Consider the following 26,240-nt stretch of genomic DNA (forward strand, 5'->3'; position numbering starts at 1 on the left):
CTTACATACTATTTTCATGTGAAAATAACACCCTTTTAGGTGCTTTTTACAGCGCAGGTCAGAAGTTAATATAGAGCTAAGATATGTTAATTTTATAGCTATTTAGTAGTGGTAGTTATGTATTCAGCGTGAAAATAGATTAATCTTGTAAAATCTGTGAAGAGTACAAAATCCCTGAGACATGCATAGGTTTTATTTGTCCCAATTAAATATCATTGAAGAAAATATTTTCGAATTTTAAAATTGGTTTATATGCACTTTTAAGGGATTCACTTCATACCTACCAACAAAACGATGGGTGGAGAAAAAGAGGCATGGTGTCAACTAGTAGAAGCTTATTTTTCCAACATCTTTGTGATGAGCTTCAAAGTGTTAACATTTAATTTTGCTGAAAGAATTTTATTTGAATTACTTGTTCCAAAATTATGTCTCATCATTTTCTTCTTGCCCTCCCAGTCCCCTACTTTCAGTCTGTTGACATAACTTAATAATACAATTCAAATAAATAACAAATTTAGAAATATTTTAAAATAAATTCTATATTCAGAAAGTAGATAATGTTCACTTGGATTTAAGTCACACTCAGAAGTTACAACAGGGTTAAGATTCTGTTTGTAGGAGATACTGCTCTGTGCGTCAGAATTGAAAGATCCATCAAATCTTTTTTTTTTTTTTTTTTGAAGGCTACATCAAATCTAACAGTAAAACGTAGTATGTCTGAGTGAATAGTACCGTAATGACAAGCAACAAGCAGAAACTGAGTTTAATAATGTGAATCTCTGGCTTGGATTGTTATGAAAATCTTGTGTATATAGTCCATAATTTTACATCGTTTTTTTTTTCGGGGTGGGGGGGTGCACTAACTGAATTCCTGCTGTTATGTTTGAATGTTTTTATACATTTAAAAAAGATTCCAGGTGTGGACCAATGGCTCATTAGTCTACATAATGAAAATTTTTCCAATCAAGATAGAGACCACTTTGCTGGCACAGTAGCTTAACTCAGCAGGGGGGCTAGCAAAGAGAGACTTTTTCATGAGATACTGCAGTTTTATTTCTAGTGTCACCTGTCAGGTCAAGATTCATATCTGCTGTTAAGAGAAATTTCATTTTTGGCACATCAGGCCAGGGGGTGTTGCTTTTGAAGCAGTTCCCTCCTACGGGTAAAAAGAACTTAGGAGGAGCCCACACTGCTAGCTGTGACAGTACACGCAGTTAATGCACACTGTTAGAGTACTGATCCAGCATCACATGGTTTTGTCTTAGAAAAGTTTTACATGACATGATAGTCCTTTATTGCCAGAAAGCAGATAATGTTCTGTGAACACCTATAGAGAAACCCAATCAAAGTTAGGTATGAGAACGCAGGAAAGGAGTTATAAATTTAACCATTCAGCCATTAAGTTTCTTCAGAGCCCTTTTCAAATCTCACAGAGATGAGCGCTTTTTGTATTAGTTTCCGGATTCGTACAGATAAAACTCAGATAGAGTTTCCTAGATGGTTTCTTCCTTTCTTTCTCATTCATTGAGTGACTAAATTGAGCCAGGTGCTTAAGATTCTGCAGTGCAGGAGGCACAGTTCAGGCTCTTGAGGAGCTCATGGTATTGTGCAGGGCTGGAAACCTCAAGTACCTACGGGGGCCTAGGAGGGGAAGTAACCTGAGTGCAGCTGTCCAGTGGAGGTCTGCAGTAGGCAGGAAAACGCTTGCCGGAGGACCCATGATTGCCATTCCAGTATTTAGCCTGCTTTTGCTTGTCTTCTGGCTTTTCAATATAAACCAGACCTGGATTTTAGGCAATAGTACCTAAACAAGATTAAAACAAAACAAGCCTGTGTATTATATAGGCCTGCCTTTTCAGGGCTTCTATTTTTCCTCCTCTTTACAATAGTGTTTCACCTTAGTATATTATTTTAAAGGCCAAACAATTTTGGATTTATTTTACATCTATATGTATGAGAGGTAAATTTCCACATTTGCAAGGACTCATTTGTTTTATATTCAGATGAACATTATAAATATGTCATGTTTTGTGTACATATTAAAGAGCAAGCAAACCACTAAACACTTTTGTTTTTTAAGTTTTACCACGGTAAAGCCTAATTATATAAAGGTTTAATTGCTAGAATTAGCTTATCTCCCTTTATCTCTGTCTTCTGTCAACTAGTGTTTAAGAATCAAGGCTCACCCATTAAATTTACTTGTTTTTGCGAAATAAGAATAACGCTTTATTTATTCTTAGAGACTCCTCTCCCCTGTGTATTTTTGAAAATTGTTTAGAATTTCCAAATAAAAAATGATTATAAAAGATCAGACTTTGAAAATATTCTGTAGGTTTTTCTTAGAATTGATTTTATTCTTAGAGAACTAATCTCAAACCCTTCAAAAACCAGTTTTGTTGAGAAACTGATGTGCTTTGATTCTTTTGGCCAATTTTTATAAGCAGAGTAACCACTGTGGAATCATGTATCAGTAAGTAGGAAAGTAAATTGAATTTTTGTGTCCTAGAGAATTAAATTATGCTATATAATGGAGCCCTGGCAAGCCTAAGTCAGACATGTGAAGGCTTGCTCAAGTGACAAGTTACAAATAATGGCAGTTCTTCAGCAAAGTCGGTAAAATGGATTTCAGGGTGAATTCTTTATGCAGTGAGTATTTAATTAGATTTCATTAGTCAGAATTTTAGTTAATTAGTTTAAATTTCATTGTTGTTTATCCATATTTCAAGAAAATTATGCCTGGGAGAATGCTAGATATGCAAGATATAACTTCACCTATTCATTGACATGTATCGAGAAAATTTAAGAATAGTGCTGTAGAAATAGTGTCTTACCAATTTTAATTGTACTTTTAATTCTCTAAGCATATTTTACAATGACTGTTGTATTAGTGATACCTTACTAAAAATGATGTTTGGCTGTAGGGTCTTTTTGCTTAGTTGAGTGGCAGAAAAAAGTAGATCCAGGGGTTAAATATGAAATAAAAACTATTTTGGGCATGTATGTATTTCCTTCGGACTGTTCCATAATTTGGAAGGAATAATTGCTTTTATCCCAAGGTTAACTTAAGAAAGATGAAAATAATTCAGGCCTTTATTCATTCATTCTTTTATTTACATACACATATATGAAAAATGTGTAAAATTTATATTCATACACACACTGTGTCAGCATCACAAGGACAATAATCATTTTTGTTTGTTTATTTCATCAATGTGCCCAAGTGCCTAGAACAATGCCTGGTTTATAATAGGTACTCATTTTATATCCATTACATAAATAATGGAAATCTTTACAGAGAGTCATAGTCTTAATAGAGAGAGGATAATAAACTGTTGTAATAACAGAGTGGTAAGTGCCATGATGATGATATTCACAGAAGCATTGGGATGAAGGGTAGGTGGATGAGTGGATATATACTAGGAAGGGCTTCTAGCTGTAAGTGAGGATGCTTGAGCTGACTCAGTATGAATTGAATAAGCTATGTCAAGACAGTGGTGAGTGTGGTGGTGGAGAAAAAAATCAATGGAGAACAGTATGGTGTGGAATAAAGTATAATAGTGGTTCTTAGGAACATCAGAATCACCTAGAAGGTCTGAAGTGGGGCCCAAACATTGCATTTCTGACAACTTTCAGGTACGATGCTGATGTTGCTTAGTATCACTCTTAACCATTGTCATATTGTCTTTGTGTGGGTGGTTGAGGTGAGGTGTAGGGGTGCATGGGTGTGGATATGAAGTCACTTTTTTAAAAGTTTTTGAAAAGAAATTATGAATTCACTGTGATTCAGAAGTCGTAACCAGTTGATTACTGGGAGTTACTATTTAATCTTCTCATATGGCTTTTTATTCGTGTGATCAAGTTCCTTGGGCATAATTTTAGGCTCTAAAAAGGGATTCTCTCTCTCTCTCTCTCTCTCTCTCTCTCTCTCTCTCTCTCTCTCTCGACAGTATATTGAGAAGGAAAAAAAATGGAAAAATTGGCTCCAGATTGTAAAAAACAGAACATATTTTCTGTTAAGAGTAAATGTTACATTTTCAGAGCTCCTAAACCCTTGCTTCAATTTATCTCTTCTCATTGTGATAACCTTGTTCTTTTTCTTGTTGGGAATAACTACATGGCCATTGCTATGAAAATGCTGAATTAACTTACTGTAGGGACTTTGGATTTCCCAGTCTAGCAAAATTGACTACTTTCGTTCACTTCAGGATATTTTTGATTAGTTGAAAGCTAGGAGGTAAATTTTCAGCCAGGTATGTGGAGATTTGGCCGTATGACTCCTATTAAACTTAATGGGAGTGAGAACTCCCATTAAATTAATAGGAATTGTACAGCATATCTGTGTTGGCTGCATTTCAAATGTAACCTTAGTTTTTAAATTCACAAGTTATGTAAATTAACAGTGGTTTAAAACAATGCATTGTTTTTTAATAATGATTTTTTATTTATATGTTTAGTGCAGGTCAATGTGATTTTACTTCTTGAAAAAGTACCTAACTATATTGCTCTTAAGATACTTTATTGTATTATATGAGTGTAAGGTAATCTGACTGCAGCATCTTTCTTCTGCATAGGTAGTGATGTAATTCTGTTTTTAAAATATAAATATTAATGCCATTTACAAATTATATAATACTGCCTCTTATTTTCTAAAAACCAAATGCCTTATAGTGTTACTACCAGGATTCAAGAACAAGGTATATTTGTTCAGGATATGACTCAAAATTGAAAAAATAAGACTAAACTTAATAAGAGGAAGTGGCATCTTTAGTAAAGTTAGTTTAGAATATACTTTTGTCATCGTATGTATCAATATTCAGTGTCAACATATGCCATATTTCATATATTAAAGGTTAAATTCCAGTGCTTGGTTGTTGAGACTTTCTTCCTACTTTTCTTCCGACTCTCTACCCTATTTCATTCTCTTTTGCTTCTTCAGTGTCAGAAAAGGTTTGTTGATTCACAGTCTCTGTTGATGCACTCCTAGTTCTGTTGCTGGTAGAAAAGTGTTATAAATCAGTATGTCTCACACAATAGCCACCCGATAGACCTCAATAACATTGTATTGCTTGGCTGTTTAATTTTTACAAGCCTCTGTTTTCTGACAGAAAAGACTGTATCCAATACTAAGTAAATAAATCTGTCGTTATGAAATAACACTTTTCTAAAAGAGGTTATGAACTTGTCTATACTAGAGTAAATATTTGAAATATTGATTTTATATCCATAGTAGGCATTTGTCACAGTTATTGTTATAGTTTTGAAAGAATCAACAGTGTCATTAAAAGTAGCTTAATGAAAATCACAGGAAACGTGGAAAGCATCTTAATTTCGCCAAACAATTATTGTGTTAACTACTTCTTACTGAGTCATTTCAGTTTTGGTGAATCTTTTGCTTCATTTTTTGAATTAATATACCTTTTCGCTTTTTTATATTCTGTATATTTAGTTTGTGGTATTAGAGAATACGATGATACAAATGATTGAGCACTTCTGAGTATTAATGTAGAACTGGTATGTCTCCAAGAACCGATTTATCTGCCACATTACTGAGGGAATGTTTTACTGAAACATATGCTTGGTACCCTATGGTACTCTTTATTTTCTTTTCACCTCCTGCATGACAGAGAATGACATATGACAGCCGTGCGGTCTACATGTATTAGACATCAATGTGGATTAGTGAATATCTCATGACATCTTTCAACCCTATTCTTGAACTCCTTTTGTCAACTTGACAGAAGTGATTCCAGGAGAATACCTAGCCCCGGCCCTGGGATCTCTTGGCTAAAATGTAAGACTGAGAAGGGAATTCCATATCAGAGCTTCAGGAAGCAAAAACAACATTTATAATCCCTTCTTATCAGCATGGGACTCTACTGAGTTTGACTTTTATGTCTGCCATTATTCTTGCTTGGAGGGCTTTTCTTTTCTTAAAAGTACTTCCCCCTTTCCCCCGCCTTCTGATTTTGAATGTAATATGTTCTCATGAGAAGAGATAAAAAAAATTAGGAAGTTGAATAAGCATTTAAAATTGCTCATAATTCTAGGACCGTGATATTACCACAGCACACTTCTTTTTTGTTTTATTTCCCAACACTCTTGATATGGATAAAACAAAATTATGATCTATGAAACAAAATTAGGTTCTTCACGTCCATATGCTTTTCTATTCTGGTTTTTCATTTATATTATCATAACCTGTATTACCATGTCATTATATGTTTAGATAATGGATTCTAAGACCAGCATGGTAATTTATTATTTATATGTCAGAAATGACTTAATCCCCTGTCTCTACTTACTGGCTATTTGAACTTAATTTGTTTCAAGTATAAGTATAGTAAATATCTATCTAAATCTTTTCTTTCATATTTGGTTATTTCCTGAGACTAGAATTTTAGAATTTTGATTATTACATCAGGCATGTGGACATCTTCAAAACTGGTTTTGGATGATGTGAAATTTTTTGTATGTTGGTGCAGTTTTTCTTATTCTTCAAACTCTATGATAATATCCCTTTGTCGTTTTTATTATAAAAAACAACTGCTTGCCTTATAATTCATTTCGTTCTGGTTAATTTTTAATGAAAATTTTAAATAGATATTTATAAAATAATCACAAATTTAACAGTTATCAATATTTTACTTCATTTGCTTTTCTTTTTCTTCTTTTCTTACTTTTTGATGCATATTTATTTTCTTTTGTGAGATCTTCCATTATTTTTATGCTTAAAAGTCCATTTCTTGATATTGGTTAAGTATTTATTCACTTGGCATTTCTCTGTAACTCCGTGTTTTTACTTAAATTTTTAATCCATTAGGAGTTGACTTTGTTATTAGTTGAGAGTTCTCAATTAATTAAGTGAACTAATATTAAGTCATTTGGTGTGAATCAATTTAACTAACAAAGTAGATAAAATTAGGACATACCCATATAAAAGCATAATGGACACTAAGTTCAAAAAGAAAAAGAAATGAACACAACTTATTTCTACACAGATTGAACTATGATTAAATGTCATTATTCTGATTCCAGTAATAGTTCTCTTATCTGCTTATTTTTTTTGCACCTAGTCTATTTAATAAATGATTTTTTTAAGGGATAACAATTTTGTGAGAGATGAGTAAAAAAACATGACAGCAGCAATTAAAATACCCATAGTAAAAATAAAGTTTGAATTTTAGGAATTGTAGAGTGTCAAGAAACACAAGAAGTTTTCTGGAAAAAATAGAGGGATTCAAGGGTAGCAGAGTTTTGTTTTGCGTATGGGTTTAATCTAAAAGAGATTAAGTAAAATTCTCATTTATTTTGCTGGGTGTTTATAGAATGCTTCTTACTACTGTTTTGTAGCTATCTTTGTGTGTGTGTGTGTGTGTGTGTGTGTGTGCGCGCGCGCGTGTGTGTGGAGTGTGTGTGTGTGTATTAATCATTAGTTCTCTCTCCCCTTCCTGATTCTTCTTTTTTTTCTTTGTAGTATTAAAATCTAAACCAGGTGGTAGATACATCTAATATTTAGCTTTTGATTAGAGGCAATATAATAAGTTTATAAGAAAGAGTCAGGGCTTCATAACTTAGACACAATAAAAAGGATGGCTGGGGTTGTTGCTGGTGGTAGTGGGGAGAGAGCAATCTTGGATTTTAAGAGAATTGTTTAAGGAAAGCACTTTTTATGATTTTCTTTTTTTGTTGTTTTAAGTAGATATGTTGGATGTCTGAGTTTGTTTCCAGGCAGAAATGGGATCCAGTACACGGACAGGAATGCTTATTTAGGAAAGGAGAGTGTGCAGTATGATCAGGTAGAGGATGAGTCAGGAGGAGATGTGTATAGGAAAAGAAGAAATTTAAGGCAGTCGTGCTGGATGTTTTTAATCTTGTTTATGTAGAGCAGTGCCCCCTCGAAATTTAATGCACAGGTAAATCACTTGGAGATCTTGTTAAAATGTAGATTCTGACTCAGTAATCTGGGATAGGCCTCAAGAGTCTGCATTTCTAATAAACTCCCAGGTGATGCTGAGGTTGCTGGCCTGTGAGAGGACATCTGAATCAAGGAGTTTTGGTTATTAAAATGTTTAGTCTAGAAAATCAGATTTTTCATGACTGTGATTTTCTACCCGTGCAAAAGGGTTTGTTTCTAACCTTAACAGCACAGTTGAAATACTGAAAAACATCAATTTCAGTTTTATAACTTACTTTATTTAAAAAAGGAACTGAGCTATCTTGAAACTTTACTGAACATTTTTATATTTGGTTATGCTTCTAATCCAATTGTATATGCTTTCGATTGACCTTTTATCTGATGATTTGTTTTGAAAAATCCCTGAGCAACAGTGCAGCCTGACCCTTTCTCCCTAATATTTCCTTCTGTTCCCCACTGATCTGTCCTACTTTCATTCTGTGTTATATGGAAACATTATTTTTAATAGCATTTTACTACAATATTACTTTACTACTTAAAGTAATATTATAAAATCATGTAAGGCCAAGTTGTATATTTTCTTAACCCATTTAGAAAAAGTTTATAGTTTCCTAATTTTTCAAAGTCCACATATTTAGAAAAACTAAGAGTTGTAATTTTCACTTTACCATTAATACCCTGACGTGTTAGCCTCCTGAGAGAGTAGAGGACGAGAGTACTGGAATGTACACTGGTTATCAAAAACAGCTTAAAGATGTTTTATCTGCTTAAGGTTATTTAATGATTTTTCTACTTTGTAGCATTATGCATAATCAAAGATTTTATTTATTTTTAGTAGTGGACATAATCTGCTTTTACTTTTCCTGTCAGAGATAAAGATAGATTACTGATGTGATTTATTTTAGATTTATGATAATACAGATCACAAATCACATTTATTTCTACATGAAATTTATTAGATTCTTCAGCATTTTAAAGCTGGATAGAAAGTAAGTAAATAGCAAATTTTAAACAAAGAGTTTTCTGTAGGTATCTTAGAGGTCAAAGTATTTTTGTTTTTAGTTTTTGGTAGAATTGAAGAACTATAGACTTAGAAGCACAACTGGAGGTTAGTAGTTATAGAAGTTTTTCAGTTTACAGCTGGAGAAACTAAGAAAGTCTGCAGAGATCATCCCTTTGCCAAGGTCTACTTCCTGCCAGTCCATTTTTCTTTCTGTAGAACTTGATATATAGCTTCAGATCATTGGTGTATTTTCCTGCTTCATGAGGCTGTCACTCAACAATATTTAAGATATACTTTAAAATATATTGCTTAACATTGTTTAATTTAAATGGTGCTGATTGAAAAAAATAATGTATTTCAGCTTTTTTTACATTACCATTGCAGATTAAAAACAGTATTAAGTCATGCTAACTCTGCAACTTTCCGGTGATCTTCAGAAGTTACACACCTACAGGCCTCTATTTTTTTTAAAAATCACAGTTTCTCTTGGGAAGTACAAACTGTTGCTAAGAATGATTTACTGCCACAACACTGAAAAACTGAAATATTACAAGAGTAATTTTAACTTTTACTATATTTAGTTTATCAGTTCACACTGATTAGCAGTCACCATTAAAAGAGTTGAAAGGATGCCTTCAGAATTCCTCCTGCAGGTATGGGGTTTAGACATTATCTTTTCTCTTTTGTTTGCTTATAACAGGAAGCTTATTTAATCCATTGCTTTGTTTCAGAGTTTAGGCAAATAGAGACTATCCTTGTTAGCTTTCAAAAGCTCTTACTTCTCCTGCATTAATGGCACTCAGGGTACATTCTGTGATCCCTCTTTATTTACCAGAAAGCTTGTCTTTGAGAGCTGTCACTCCATTCTTTCAACTGTGCTGTTAATTGACTGATAGCGAAAATTGTGTGGAAAACCTTTAGTGACAAAGATTGGATATAGGTGTTACTCTAGTCTACAGGCTGGTGAATCTTTGCTTCTTGATCCCATTTCTATTTGTACTAAAATACTAAATATAGACTGGAAGAACAAAGTACATTTAAAAGCATTCAGAAATGTTAAGCAACAATAAAACTCCATAACCATTTAAATGACAGCAGCTGACTATTTGAATTAACTTTGTGTTTGGCTTAATTTGGGGCCCTAATTATTCCTAACTTACGTGAGTAGATTTCAATTATAGTATCCTGCAGGGATTTGTAGCTAAGGCAACTAAAAGAATCATTTTACATAAAGTACTTTTGTTCAACTGATTAGTCAAGTTAAAACGTAATGATGTAAAATTGAAACCCTTCCGACAAGGTCCAAACAAATTTTTCTAGTAGTTTTGCTAAAAACCGAAGAAAAAAAAGATTGAACTGAGTTTAATTTTAAACAATATTTTGGTCTTTGGGAAGATTTACTTCATTGTAATGCTGATAAATATATAAATATGTCTTAAGATCATGTGTGTTAGTAAAACATGAAAGATAAATTTGTCACAGTAGAAACAAACCTGCATAAGCAATGTCTGTTTGTTTTATAATTCTTTATGTATGATTTTTGACATCTTCAAATACATAGCTTTAGAAGAGAAATATAAATAAATAATTTGAATGACTAGCTCTTCTGTGTTTTGGAATGCATTTCAATTGAACACAGATCAGATACTCAATTATTGATTTGAAATGTGATATACCAGTAAGCACCAGGACATGCAATATGGTTGACACTGTGCTACAGTGAATAGACAACTCAGTATTTAACTCACAGTTCCTTTCTCCCCGCTGTCAGAGTCTTTCTCCCCGCTATCAGAGCCCACCGTAATTTTGAACACCTTTACCAACGTAAACTTAAGTTATGATTGTTTGTGATGGATGCTACTTTGGTTCCTTACTAATCTATGTGCTGGAGAGAAGTATAAAAAAAGCACTTGCTGGGACACCTGGGTGGCTAAGTCAGTTAATTGTCCAACTCTTGATTCTTGCAAGAGAATCGACTGCGAGTCACAATCTCACAGTTCTCCGATTGAGTCCCACATCAGGCTCCGTGCTGAGCGTAGAGCCTACTTAAGGATCTCTTTCTCTCTCCCCCCCACCCCCCCCCGCGCCCCCCCCAAAAAAAAAAAAAAAAAAAAAAGCACTTGCTGGCATCAATAGACCACTTTGAGGCTTAACCATAACATTTCCCTAAAGTCTTATAGCTGTTTAATATTAGTCTAATATAGTTAATGAAGTTAAAATCCAGCAGCTCTGTTCTCTCTTGTTAGCAACTTTGTGGTCCTCTTTGTCGTCTTCCTCTCTCCTACCCCTTTTTTACCCCTTCTTTCAGTTTTTGAACATGTATATTAGTCATTGTCTTTACATACTTATATATGCATTATTTCCTTTTTTTTTTTTTCCAACGTTTATTTATTTTTGGGACAGAGAGAGACAGAGCATGAACGGGGGAGGGGCAGAGAGAGAGGGAGACACAGAATCGGAAACAGGCTCCAGGCTCTGAGCCATCAGCCCAGAGCCCGACGCGGGGCTCGAACTCACGGACCGCGAGATCGTGACCTGGCTGAAGTCGGACGCTTAACCGACTGCGCCACCCAGGCGCCCCTGCATTATTTCCTTTAATCATGTCAGTTCTGTGACCAGTTTGTCACTGAGTAAAACTCAGTCTGAAAGGCTTAACATATAAAATTCAAGGACCTGAACTTTGACTTCAGAGTGCTCTTACTGCTCCAGCCAAGCTATGTTAACAAGTGTTTCTTAAGAACAATGCCAAGAAATCCATGCTTCCACCTGTTCAGTGCCTATTTGTTCTTTAGGATACATTTCAAAAGTTCGTACCTTTAGGATGTTTTTTTCTCCTATAAACAGGAATCCTTTGAGTTTATATAGCAGCACAGTCCAGGAGGGTCAGTTACCAGCCACAGGTGGTTATTGAGCACTTGAACTATGGCTAATGAGACTGAACACATACATTTTTATTTTATTTTATATTAATTGTTTTAAATTTAAGTAGCCACAAGTGGCTAGAGCAATTCATAGGTATTTTAGTTTTCTTTTTTCACTTAGGGTTTTTTTGGGGGGGGGGCAGGGAGTCATTTCCTATACCTCTTTTATATGTTTTAGTAAATTCTTTGAGGTCAGGGAAAGTGTTTTGCTTATTTCTATATTTTTTCATAGTGCTATGGTGCTTAGAAAAATATTTGAACTAGTTGAGGAATGCATTTAATGTGTGTTAGCGCCAAAGCAGTGTTTTAAATATATATTCAGGTACAGCAGTTTCACTAACTGTCACCCAAAAAACAGTGTGATGAGTTTGTGAATATCGAAAACAAATACAGTATAGGTGTATGCATAGAATGTAGCATGCAGGAATGGAGTCTTTGGGATTAACAGCTGAGTTTAAGTATACTTTCAAATTTAATGGTAGCAAACCCTAGTTGCTGACTGCAGCCTTAGTTCTTCTGTGATTTTGATAGTTCTTTAAATGATCTGGATGGTAATAACCTACATCTGAGTTAGCTAATTGTTGATTTCTGTTCCCTAATAGAGCTTCTTTCTTGAAATCCAATGATGAACCTAGCCGATACTGCCATTTGCTTTCTGTAGTTTGAGAAAATGCTTTGGAGGATAAGTAATTATGAAGGCATCATCTTAAAATGATGAGTAATGACTATCTCTATAGTCATTTAGGAAATCTTATGATCTTGGCTCATGAATTTCTTCTTTTAGTAACTAGAAAATTAATTTTAGTGTAGCTATAAGAAGAAGGGAATTTTATTATTATAATAGATAATGGTGTTTAATTATGACATTTTACATAGACTTACACATCACACTTGAAAATTATTACTTTTTTGGTTAATATGTTCTTAATTATTATTAAAGAGTTTATGGCTTATAATATTACAGTTGATGGCTTTCCTGGGGGAGGCTTCATAAAATGCCTTTTAATTATATATGTGTATATGTTTATATGTACATGTATATTTATGTATGTGTGTATGTATATGTTTATGTGGATGTATATGTGTGCATCTGTATACTGGCATTCAAATTTCTTTAATTTTTCTGTTTTATTGAAAAATAATTGATGTATATTACTTACAAGTTTTAGGTATACAGCTTGGTGGTTTGATTTACATATACTGTGAAATGATTATCACAGTAGGTTCAACTAACACCCGTCTTTTCATATAGATGCAGTAAAAAGAAAAAAAGAAAAAAAATTGTTTTCTTGCAATGAGAGCTCTCAGAATTTACTCTTAGCAACTTCCCTATATATCATACAACAGTGTTAGCTACAGTGTTGTACCTTATCAAAATGTCTTATTGTCTCTTTATTTAAATAGCGTTTGCAAATGGATGTCTGATTTAACATGCTGTCTGTGTCTATCCCCTATTCCTGTCTCTCTCATGTAGAAAAATGACAAATTGTCTATTAGTAGAAGTTGGGGTAAATGCATAGTGCAACTGGAGAAAATATTTTTTATATTCATTACTTTTAAAGAAGAAAGCATTTCACTTAGAATGGGGAGTTAAAAAATAATATATTCTGGACTTCTATTAAGTACTTTCTAATTAAAAGGTTTGCTCAGGAAACTTAAATTTTCATTGACACGCTCAGCATTGATTTGAGGTTTCTGAAGTGCTAGTTTCTGAGCCTCACATCTAATAGCTTATTACCACCTCTTGTTTTATAACAATAATGGTGCTTCTCAGATTGAAGCATTATTTTATCAACTTAATTTCTGAATGATTTATATTTATTTTAACAAGTCTCAGTCAGCTCATTCTTAAAATGAATGTTTGGCGTCACTGAAAATAATTGAAAAGAATGCGTTGCCATTTCATATGGCAAATATAAGAATAGAATTCCAGAAATGCTTGAGCTGTGGCTGCGTTATTAGAACAAATGAATAATCCTCCAGGTGGCTACCTGGAAGGAGAGGGTATAGTTTATGATGGGGAGAGATATTTTGGAATATAATCTGATATACATGTGGGAAAAAATAGCTAACTTTGTAAGTATAGTTCATGTATTTGTCACTTAAATATGAAGGGAATAAGAAAATAGTCTAAAATTCATAATTTCCTGGATATAGCATTTGGATTAATTATCTTTATATAGTAGTTTTTCAAATTATCATCATATGAAAATATCTGAAAATAAACCTGCATGGAGTTAGGTTCAGATTTCTCTGTATTTTTTATTTAGCATTTGCAAATGAATATTCGATATACCATGCTGTCTCTGTGTGTCTGTCTCTTTTTCTTGCTTGCTTTTGTTCTCTTTATGTCAATTTAGAAAAAAAAATTAGTAAATTTTGTATTTGGTGGAAATACATATTTCATATTTTTGGCAGCTGAGGAGTACTGCACAATATAAATTAAGATACACAGTGAATTTTTCACAACTTCATTAAACTATTTTTCTTACCTATGCTTAAGGACATTTTATTGGTATTTATTCTGCATGAAGCTCTGATACTTAAAATTTACTCTATAAATTTGGTGTACTACTTGAAAAAAGTACCCAGCTGTCAGTCCATTCCAAGAGTGAAGAAGGCAGATCCAGCTGGTCCAGAGGAGAGAAGGTCTAGTTGGTGCATAAAAAATTCATGTCAGCATTTCGACACTGCATTCTTTTGGGGTATCTGTTATCACTGAATAGGAAACTGTTTCAAATTGACAGGCAGACAGAATGTTGTGCTGAATGTGTAAATTGGAATTATCACATCTAGCAGTTCCCTTCACCAGGTGCCGGCTTGGAGCTCCGTTCTGCGCTAATGTCGAGAGAGTGCCAGGAATAGTTCTATTTGCTAATTATCCCTCATCTTCTCCAATGTCTAGTTTTTTTAGTAAACAGCTTGCCCAGGTGTTTTCAGGAATGCCGAGCAGGACAATGCAAGACTGCAGGTGCTTATGTGGCAAGAAGATGCCATACAGAACACTGAAAACATCTATATCCATCTGTGTAAAAAGGATTATTGCTTTCAAGGGTTTTATTCTCTAATGTACTGAAAACAATAGTTGTCAGTATTTTGTTGGCCCTGAGATACTGTGAGAGCAAAAATGTAGGAGTTAGTGTTTTTGAGAACGCTAGAACATTTAATTAGGCTTTACTTTGAGTCTTTTAAAAAAATTTTATGATCTGCAACCTGTGTGGATACACAGTGAGGTTTTCAAAGATTATAAACAATGAGGGCAAATGTAATATTAAACAAGGAATATTAAAGATGAGTTTTTTGTTTCTTTAGGCTTTTTGATCTTAGTTTACTACTACATGATGTCATTGTGGGTTTTTTTCTCTTTTTTTCAGAAAATTCTTGTGCAGTATAGTACTATGATGTTTAAAACCAAAATTTAGAATTTTTTATGCTTTATGAATTTATATCACAAGTTGTTTAAGTACTGCTCAAATTAATGTGTGCTTGAAGCATTTATAATAGTGTTACTTTTTTTGAAATTTAACAATTTGAATCACAAAATTATCCTTTAATTAGTTCTGTTAATTGTGTTTTCTTGGCAGTCATAAGCATTCTTCTTAAAGAGTTTGTTATCTGTCTTTTGCCTATCCGGTGGGCATTGAATTTTCTTAATAAATTTTGCATTGGAGATTGCTTTTTTATTTTCTTCTTTTCTAATCATTTCTCATTATGGTAAAATAATGAAGTGCTAAATACTCTAAGTATGAAGATTTGTGAAGTTTCCTCTAGTTTTCCTAGGACTGTGAAAGTTGTCGTGGCATTTTGACAGCCGGGCACATTGCAGTGATACTGCTGAACACTTCACAGGATTTCTCTTGTCAGCTTTGATTTAGGATTAGACATTATTGTCTTTTGTATTGACTTGGTCTCTGTTTCCTTTCATCGACATATCCTGTAGTGAAAATACATTCATACCAGAGTTTCCCATGGGAGTGAGAAAGGGTATATATATATATATAGAGAGAGAGAGAGAGAGAGAGAGAGAGAGAGAGAGAGAGAGAGAGAGGCAGCAAGTTTTGGTGTGAAGTCCATTGGTTCAGATTCTGACTCTTACTTACCAGCTATGTGAATTTGTGCAAATTATTTAACTTGAGCCTGCATTTTCTTATTTTTATAAAATTGGGAAAATCCTTACTTTTCAGACTGTTGACGCTTAGAAATGAGATGTTTAAAAAAATCATTTATTTGTCAGTAATTATTGAACACCTGGCAAGTGCTAGGACTGTGCTGTGTGCTAGGCATGGCTTTTGCCTTTAATGGACTGAACAATAATTATAGTACGTTACAACATCTATGAGGGAACTAGAGAGAGGTGCACAGGGAGCACACCCAGCTGAAACTGAGTATGTTAAGAAACATTTTCTGGCAGAGATACTTGAATGAGTAAGAACTGGGCAGCTCAAGAAGAACGAGGCATTCCAGGAGAGGGACTAGAATGTAAGATCATTGCCGCTAAAAACTGTAGGGAACTGTGGGTGGTCAGTGCATGTGCAAGGTGGGGGGAGGGTGGTATAGGACAGGTCCTATAAAAGAGTTTAGGATTCTGTCATGTTGGTATCAGGATAATTGCTGAATAATTTCAAAGGTGATTATAGATTTTTATTCTGGAAGTATTTATTTGGGTTAGATGGGGCTCACTATTGAAGGCAGAGAAAGAAAATGTTGAACCAGTTCCTGTGGGCCAGGCAGTTAACATAGACAAGTGAAGCATGCAGAGTATAAAGAAATAAAACAAAACTAGAAAAATGCATGCTTGTCTAAAGTGGACAGATGTTACTTAGCTCCAGGTGATTATTTTGTCATTTTTTTATGTTTTGTCAATGTGAAGATGTTGTCAGTTGATCTGATTATGTTTTCCCCAATAGAAGTCAGAAATTGATTTTTTTTTAAGATTTCATTTTTTTAAGCAATCTCTGTATCCAACCTGGGGCTCGAACCTGTGACCCTGCTATCAAAATTCGCAGCTATTCTCACTGAGCCACCCAGGCACCCCAGAAATTGATTTTGAATGATGTATCTCCACAGTGTGAAACATTGGAAACTAATTCAAAACACAAATTCAAACACGGTGGGGGGGGGGTGGCAAATGGAATATACCTGTGAGTAGGGATCATCCTGTTACCTGCCCTTTATACCTTCTTTCTTAACTAGGACATTTACAGCAGTCTAGGTGAGAAAGAATGAGAGACTGGGAAAAAATTGCAGTGAGATACAATAAAAAGGTGAACTGATGGTGATTTATTCAGGTTTATTGGTGGTAAGGAAGTGGCACTAATGAATGTTTGGGCATAAAATAAACTGGACTCTCCCAGAGATTCAGGGGGATTCATCCTTCCTGGTTTGCCCTGTGGAGGTTGAAAGAGGCAAGGAAACTGGTCATATCCAGCACGGATCCAAGATGCCTGGAGCAGCAGGGGTGTGGGGGACTCTGTTTACGTGTCCTAGGTTCCCTTTGCATCTGTTTGCTGTGCTCCCAGATCTCAGGATACTCCCTGGCTTTTTTCCCCTCTCCACTCTTTTCCTGATCTTTCTTCCCTTTGCATTGATTGCCCACGGTTTCTTCCCCCTCACAGTTTGACCTAAGGATGACTTTAGCGTACTCCACCCAGCCTTGTTCTATCTTGACAGCTTCAGCTCTTTGTCTTAATTCTGGAATTGCCCAAGTTTCCTAATTCAGATTCCTGAGACAGAGAGAAACTCATGGACCTCATTCCTTTTGTACCAAGTCAGATCATGCATTGCTGTCGGGATCGCAGACTGACTGCCCCTGGGTTGAGGAACCAAGTCTTTTTCAATCAGCTGTGTCTGGTTGCTGGTAGGATCTCATAGTCGGCTTGGCTTTGCCTTCTCAGCAGTGCATATAAGCAGAGCATTTTTAGTTAGAATGAACTGAGTGCCTGCAGAAATGGCAGCTAGTATTCAGATGTAGTGAGTGATGAATGTGGGGAGTCACAGTGGATCATGAATTCACTAAGATGAGAAAATATAAAGAGAAAAGTGGATTTGATTGGTAATTTGTGTGGTCAGTTTAATGAAGTTTCTACTATTAAAAACATAGTAATAGTAAGCTCAGACTTAGATAAATGTACAAGTGGGGCATACATACAGAATTAAAAACATATTATTAGAGCTTTAATATTTCATGATTTATAATCATATAATATGAAGCTTGCCTTAATCACTAAATAGTAAATATGAGTAAAGTTTGGAAAACGTTTATTGTAGGTGTACAGAAACAGCTAGTTTTTAATTTCTCTAATTTGTACTTTTCATTTAAACCTAAAACAATGCCTGCCCTTTGGATCCCAATAGATATCAAACACTGTACTAGATTCTTTCTCTTCATTGTCCTGGATAATGCTATGAATGGCTCTATGAGGTTTGTATTATTTTCTCAATTTTGTACCTGAGGAAACTTATGCACAGATAGGTGAGTTAGGCAGCATCAAATCAACAATAAATGCAGAGTTGAGATTAATTTGTCCACAGGACTGTCTGACATGACATTCTTTATGATTTTTAATTTGTGTAATAATGAAAATCCACTTGCATTTTCAGTTTTGGAATGTTTCTAGATGCATATAGTGTGGTGTCTATGATTTAGCTATTCGTAATTTCAGCAATTCCTATGTGTAAAAAGGAAATGACTTTTGAAAGGTTCATTGATGTACGTGCACTCTTCACATTCAGGCTAGGTCTGTTTGATGCCAGACAGCCTATTGAGAAAGTGGGAGATGTAGGCATTCAACATATGCTTTTTGTCTCTGGTGCCAGACATCGTACTTAGCTTCATTTTTTAACTGCGTTGACTACATATTTTGGCATTGTGTCGACACATCAGTGGAAAAGCCTCTATCAGCCCACAGATGGTTCCTTTTGGTGGCAGTTCTCTCGAATTCACTATCCATTGACAGCTTCTATGCAGAGAGGGTTCTGTTCCTAATCAATACATACACAGTTGAAAGATTATATTGTGATTTGAATGTGCCACTATATTTTAAATTTGTGGGATCTTGGTATATAACAGTATTTAAATAAGTAATTGAGTAAGTGAATGCAATTTTTAAAACCCATTTTGTGACCTTTTAGAGAAAGTATTTTAGGCCGTATACCATCGATACAACCATCACCTTTTAGAAGAATTATTTTTGTGCTTATGTAGCAATTAATCTTCACTCTCAGTACTGTCATTTAAATCTCTCTTATTATATTGATATTTTGAGAAGTGGCCTTTAAAAACGTACGGGAATGGTGAAACATTTTATCTCAAATTGGAAATTAAAATTGGTGGTTAGTTTGCAATAGGGAAATAAGGAAACATAATTGAGCCATTGAGCTAACGGTACTCTATGCCTTGACTCTGTTTATTCAGAGTCATTTGTTCTTTCATTCAGCAAATGATGTATTTATTCAGTTTTTACTATGTGCAGCTTTTTCTGTGTGTGTGTGTGATGTGAAGAACTGAAACCAAGAAGAATGAACATCATTTTACCAATACCCATAAACTTTGTCTTAAGGCAAGAACAAATGTATTATGAAAATATTTAGAGCTAAGACTTAATACCATATATTCCTAATCTTTGCTGTCTTTTGAAGCATGACATGTTCTCACATTTTTAGAGATTCAGCTTGAATTAGAGCAGGGTCAGTATTTTAGTTAGCATTCTTATTTCTTATATTATAAGAATTGGGGATGATTACTTAGATTGGGTGTTGGCCCCCTTTAAAAATGATAGCAAATGTACAAAGACCTGAAGAAAAATCATTTACAGAACTTAAAAAGCACATGAAATGAACTGTAGACACATTTAACATCCTCCCTCTCCCACGTAATAGAGAGTAAGCATGCTGTTTGTTATTTAGAGTGCTTACTTTCTATTGGATATGGCTTATTTTCAGCTTGCTATATAGTTTTTATTTTAACGTGCCATGGGGTTTATAGTCATAATGTGCATCATCATTCATTTTTCCAACATTGGAAAATGTTGATTGAATAGTTTCGCTGTGCACACCTCTATGAAGTTAATTGTGCAGAATTCAAGTAACTATGAACATTCTGATTTTAATAATAATTATGTGGGAAGGATTGAGAAGATACAACCAATAAAAGTTGAAAATAACACAGTTTAAGACAGGAAGTAAATTATAATGACTGAGTTTTACAGTATTTTAATAACTTGAGCATCATATAATTTTAAAATTTTTGCCACTTTAATTCTGATATGATTGTGTATAAATGTTCTTTAATTTTTATGAAAAATTGTGTTGTTTAAATCATTTGTGTCAATTCAGCAGTATTTCATCTCTGTTGTGTAGTATATGTTTTAAATGTTTATGTATTTATTTTGAGAGAAAGAGAAATAGAGACCTAGCAGGGGAGGAGCAGACAGAGAGAGGAAGACAGAAAATCCCAAACAGGGCTCTGCTATCGGCCCAGTGCCAACTTGGGGCTCAAACTCAAGAACTGTGAGATCATGACATGAGCCGAAATCAAGTCTGACACTCAACTAACTGAGCCATCCAGGTGCCCCTGTGTAGTATTTTTAAATGTTTCATTCTTCAACCTCTACATGATTTGAAATTCTCTTAAACAAAAATGACCAAAAACCAATTTAAATATTATTTTAAATATTATTTGATAAATGCTCATTTGTGTGTGTGTGTGTGTGTGTGTGTGTGTTTTGGTCATCTGAACTGTATGTAATATTGTGTGAGGCTTTAAAAATATATATAGTAAAATATTTTAATGACTTTATTAGCAAATTTAAACATCATAAAAAATTATAAAGAAAAAAGGATTTGAAATCCTGATATCAAGAAACTAATGTTTTCTTGGAACATCTCTCAGTGAATTTTTTAAAATTAAACAAAAACCTCGTTTTTATATATTTAAAAAACAAATAATATGTTAGACATTTTTTTAGTGTACATTAACATGTTAAGTGTATAATATCTAGCAAATTTTATAACCACATATTATATGGTTTCAGTTACTTAGGTGTGTGTTAGCTGGAAAAACGTCCCATGGTAACATGATACAAGAAAGGCTTTGGGGAAAAAATTTTTCTAGGAATCCACAATTTCGGTTCTTGGTCTAACTTGGAGTCTAGTTAGTTCATTTTTCTGGACCAAATTTCCTAATATCAGAAGTTAACAAATTAAATTGGGAGGAGGCAGGCCAGTAGCTATGCTGACTATAAACTTTGAAATAAAGTTAAGTCTACTACAGCAACATACTTTTTAACTTTAAAAATGTGCTTGCCTTTAGTATACTTTTTAATTCATTAACGTTTGTGATTTTGTTGCATAATACCACTTCTGCCGTGTGACAGGTGGTGGTTCTTAAGCATACAGCTATCTTCCTTGTGGCCTCATTTTCATTACATAGCCTTGTTTATTTTAGACCATGTGCACACCTCACTGACATTTCAGTAGGATGATAAAGTATTTTACCATAGTTCATTTTGCAAAGATTTTAATGTTTTCAGTAATATTAAGCCGGTTAAGAAACTTATCTACCACCTGATAAGAGGTGTTAGAATGTCATGGTGAGGTGTTACTATGCACTGTTGACCAGAGAAATAGAAATGTTATTGATTTATATTTTATGTATTTATTTTATTTTATATTTTATCGATTCTGTCAGTATCACTTGAAAAATGCCTTTTAACAGTTGTTATTGTTCTTTGTCAACAAACCCAAGAATGTGTTTGATTTAGACTTTGAACATTTTCTGTTACATGGTATTTTTCATAAAAGAATGAAGACCTAGTATTTTTGTCTTACACTTAACGTCTGTTTATGTACGGTTTTGTCATTATTGGTATAGCAGAAGGCAGCTTGTGAACAAAGAAATCCTACATTTATCCTGGATTTTTATTTCACCTGCCGAAGTTAAATCTCACAAAATTTGCAAATTGAGAGAAAATTAGTAATGTGTACTTATTATACCAGGTTATCAAGGAATTTAAAAAAAGGGGGAGGCTATAGTGGATGAGAGAGAAAAAACTTCAAGTTTTGAAAAGTTGATATTTTTTAGAATAGATTAACCATGTTTTTACATTATCCCTGTTGGTAATGCACCAAAAAAACCCAAAAAACAAAAACCATCAACTGACCCATAATGAGCCAACCCCTTTAGCAACTCTTGCTTCCCTTTTATTTACTCATTTTTTAACTTTGTTTTAGGCACCCAGTAGCTTCTGTCAGCTTTTTTTTTAATCTTCTTCTGGGCTTCACTACTCCTCTCTGACAGCCTCTAGGTAACTATTCTTTTCAAGTAATAAATAGATCTTGATTGAAAAGTAGTTTTACTTAGGTTTATTTGAACTTTAGGAGGGCAGGGATCATGTCTTTTGCCGGTATGATTCCCGGACCTCAGGAAAGTGCAAGGCACAACAGATATTTTTTAAATGAAATAAATATTTGGTGAATGAGTGAATGAACGAATGAATGAATTTCCAGGTAGATGACTATATTAACAGAACATGAGTCAGCCTTTTTTGTTTTTTCCTTTTCTTTTTCTTTTTCATTTTCTTTTTCTTCTCATTTTTTTTGGACTGGATTCACCTTTTATAAACTCTAGAGAAAGAATATCAATTTTTCATAGCACTTTTATTCTTTGACCAAGTAAGTATACCTATCACTTTCACAACTACTGATGTCTCCCACACAACCAGGACAGTGTATGACAAGGAGATTCTAAGTAAATATTTGTTGGAGGAATGAATAAATGAATGATCCCTTCTCTATTCACAGTATTGCAAAAAAAGAAAAAAACAAAAAAGGGACAGACCTTGTTGTGGGGGGAAAATTTCCATGAAACCAAATAATATAAAAATGATGTTTGTAAGTACTCAGTCACACACACCACACACACACACACACACACACACACACACACACACACAGCAAACACTGGAAGGCTGGAAATACGATTTTTAGTATCATGTTTATACTTTCTCATAGATAATATTCTGTACAGATTTTTATGAAGAGAAGGGGCTTCCATTTTATGGGAGTTTAACAGAGCAATTAATTTAGGTGATTTGTTTGTGATCAGCAGTTGGAGATAGCTGGTGTCAGAACAAGAATTAGAAATTGGTTAGTGTGATTCCCAGGCTGTTGAGCTTTGCCCTGCAGTAGGGTTGCTTCCTTTATGGTTTTAGGCCCTGTTCATTTGAACTGAGGATGGATAGCTCATGTCAATCTACATATTGTATTGCAAGCTTCTGAAGTATCCAAACCACAGTAACCATTGGATGTGACTTGGTAGTTGCTTGGTCATAGTATTTTCCTCTTGCCTCCTAAGTATTGCTTTATGCCCCAGGAGCCTGGGCTTTTAAATGATAGTCCCCGAAAGACTCTTCCCCTAGAAAGTGAGAGAATCATCTACAACCATGTTTGACCATGTTTTTCCTCCAGTCTTGCCACCCTCTCCCCGCAAGAATGTGCCAGTTAGCCCTAAACAACAGTGGCTCTCTCCAATGATGATTCCTAAGTTGCTCAGAGTGGATTGTAGTGAGCAGATGGAAAGATAGCAGATTGGGTGGGGTTGGGGGATTTCAGTCTCTTGCTGTTATTTATATTTGATTTAGTGTAAAATGAGATTTAATTGTTCATATTAGAGCCAATTAACAGGGAAACCCAAGAAACCTGGTATGGCGTATTGAGAGCCTGCTGTAGGATGAAGAAGAGTATGTTTTCTCACACAGAAAGATTGGTGGCTGAGTTATATACATTGTATATAAAATAAATAATGAAGTTGTCAGAAAAGATTAGAAGTTAATACATTTGACCCAAACTTATTAAATTATGTGTCACAAGTATTAAATTACCTCCATACTTGTGTAGTTCCTTAAACTGGGAATTAAATTGATTTGAATAGCAGTAGATATTTTATTTTTAAAGTATTTATAGAAACAGTGATAGAAAGTAATTGTAATTTTCTGATATAAGTAGCCATCTATTGTCGAGGAAGAGCTAAAAATGCTGGAATTAAATTTTTCTTCATTAGACATAACTAAAACTGAAAATATACATTTTCAGCATTTCAGGTCTTTTAATTTTATATTTAGTATGCACTTACTAACTGCAAGTATGGGTCAACGATGATATGGCAATAGTCATAAACATTCCAAAATACTAAGTTGTCACATATATTTCATGGCTTAATTCCATATATTCTTCTAAGAATAAGGTCCTCAGTGTGAGTTTCAAAACTATCAAGTATGAAGATTTTGTTGTATGCAAAATTAATTGCCAAATGGTGTGTCTGAAGGCAGCATATCTCTTGGCAAATGTGTACATATTTAGTCAGGACCTCCTTTTGATTTGGAAGAAATTGAGTGTGTTTCCCATAGCACTGAGACAGTGTATAGAAAAAATCTTTTTCCTTTTTCTCCAAATAGCAGTCATTGACATAGGTACCATATTGCACAAGAGAATTAATCAGCAAATGGCTTAACAAGATTAAAATTATGTGTATATATTGGGGCATCTGGGTGGCTCAGTCAGTTAAGCCTCTGGCTCTTGACTTCAGCTCAGGTCATGATTTCACAGTTTGTGGGTTCGAGTCTCGCATTGGGCTCTGCACTGGCAGTGCGGAGCCTGCTTGGGATTCTGTCTGTCTCTCCCTCTCTCTCTGCCCCTTCCCACTGTGTGTGCTCTGTCTCTCTCTCAAAATAAATAAACTTAAAAAAAGTTTCAAAAAAAATTATATACATTAAATGATTACTACATGGTTTCTATGTAATTTGTCAGCCTCATTTGCATTTTTTAATATGAAAGTTTCAGTTACTCTAAATATACAGTGAAGTAAAATTAGATTTTCTCGTCTTCTTGGATTTGATTGTCCATTTTACTTTATTTCTAAAGCTTGTGAAAACTCCCATATACTGCTTTGCAGGTGGTAGATTCCTTCATATGTGTTAGCATCTCTACCCTTTTTCTGTATTTACTATTTTCTCTAAACAAACAGGCTAAACTATTTTAAAGGGATAATTAAGTTAACATGCTCCATTGTATTTCAGTGTTCCATATGTTTTCCAAAACTGTAACCTCATTTTTTCCAAAATTTAATTTAGTTTTAATTGGTAGACAAATCCAGTTTTGAAGCACTGGCCAACATTGTTTTCAGTTACTTGCATGCCGTCTTTCACTTCTGACTTACTAGCTAAATAAGATATTGAAATTTTAAGAGCTGGTGAGCAAGCCATATCTGATTCCCTAATTAGACTTTACTGATACAAAGATACATGTGAAGTATTAAAACTGGAAACATTTTAGTAGCGTTACTACATTGTAGCTATCGGGTTTTTATCACTTTTATTTGGGGATATGGAATGTTCACATGGTATCTTACTTACATGATTATAATTTCTTCAACTTTCCCTACTTTCTTCCAATATGAAGAGATCACTTTCCTCTGAGCACCACAGATTAAGAGCTACCTGTTCTAGCAAGTAATCTCTAATTCTTCCTAGTTTCTTATATTTCCTCAAATGTGGGATTGGTAGTTTTCGCTACTAGTTTCAAGCCAGTAGTTTGTTTCTTCTAAGAAACACCCATGGAAGTGAAGTGACCTTTATAAAGTAACCTTTGTTGTGTGCCCCACAGAGAGTACTGAGAACAGAACTCCAGGGAGACAGTTCATCACCCTAAAGGGAGGGAGAAAGGTTTACATCACAACTTTCCATGAAAACTTAATTATTTTAAGGGGCATTGAAAATTTTGCTCAAAATAATTTTATTTAAAATGTTCTGTATAGATTGTGAAATTCAAAAAGAAACAATTGGTATTTGTTTAAAATTCAGAAAGATAAAAGTGATACCACTTTTGGAATAAGGAAAGAACATTATTTACTGGGCATTTTTTTTTTTTTTTTTTTTTGCCAAAGATTTTTTTATGCTAATGGTCATAAATAGTGGATCTTATTCTCTAGACTAAGTAGGTTAGGAAAAAAAGGGCCTAAAAATATTTTGATAATTTAGTGCCCAAGATCACATAGTTTCTAAGTTAGTATACCTGGAGTCAGATCCAGGCTTTGCTCCAGAGTCCGTGTCCTTACAGTTAAGGCATTCTGAGCTTAGAGGAAGAGGGAAGAAATGTTAACATTTCATACCCTTGTCGTCTTTCTGTTTCTGGAACATGCCAGGCTTTTTCTTATGCCTGGAACTCATTCCTCGGCTTGTCACATCACTGATTTTTTTCTCATCCTTTAGGTCTTGGCTCTAATTAATGTCAACCCCAGAGAGGGTTTTCATAACAATCTTATGGAAAGCACCTCCCAAATTACATCATCCTATTTATTTTCTTGTTTAACAGTTGTAGTATCTGTAAATACTTTCATTTGTATGTC

The 26,240-nt window shown here is 34.2% G+C and overlaps 1 protein-coding gene across 31 annotated transcripts in view; it reads left to right on the forward strand.

Moving 5' to 3' along the window:
• ADGRL2 (adhesion G protein-coupled receptor L2) overlaps nt 1-26,240 on the forward strand; it is a 631,449-nt gene that overhangs the window by 478,655 nt on the left and 126,554 nt on the right. The gene's annotated exons all lie outside the window — the stretch shown is intronic.

The sequence above is a fragment of the Herpailurus yagouaroundi genome, unplaced genomic scaffold (genome assembly GCF_014898765.1).
Source record: "Herpailurus yagouaroundi ecotype Mexico unplaced genomic scaffold, PumYag 77, whole genome shotgun sequence".
NCBI lineage: Eukaryota > Metazoa > Chordata > Mammalia > Carnivora > Felidae > Herpailurus > Herpailurus yagouaroundi.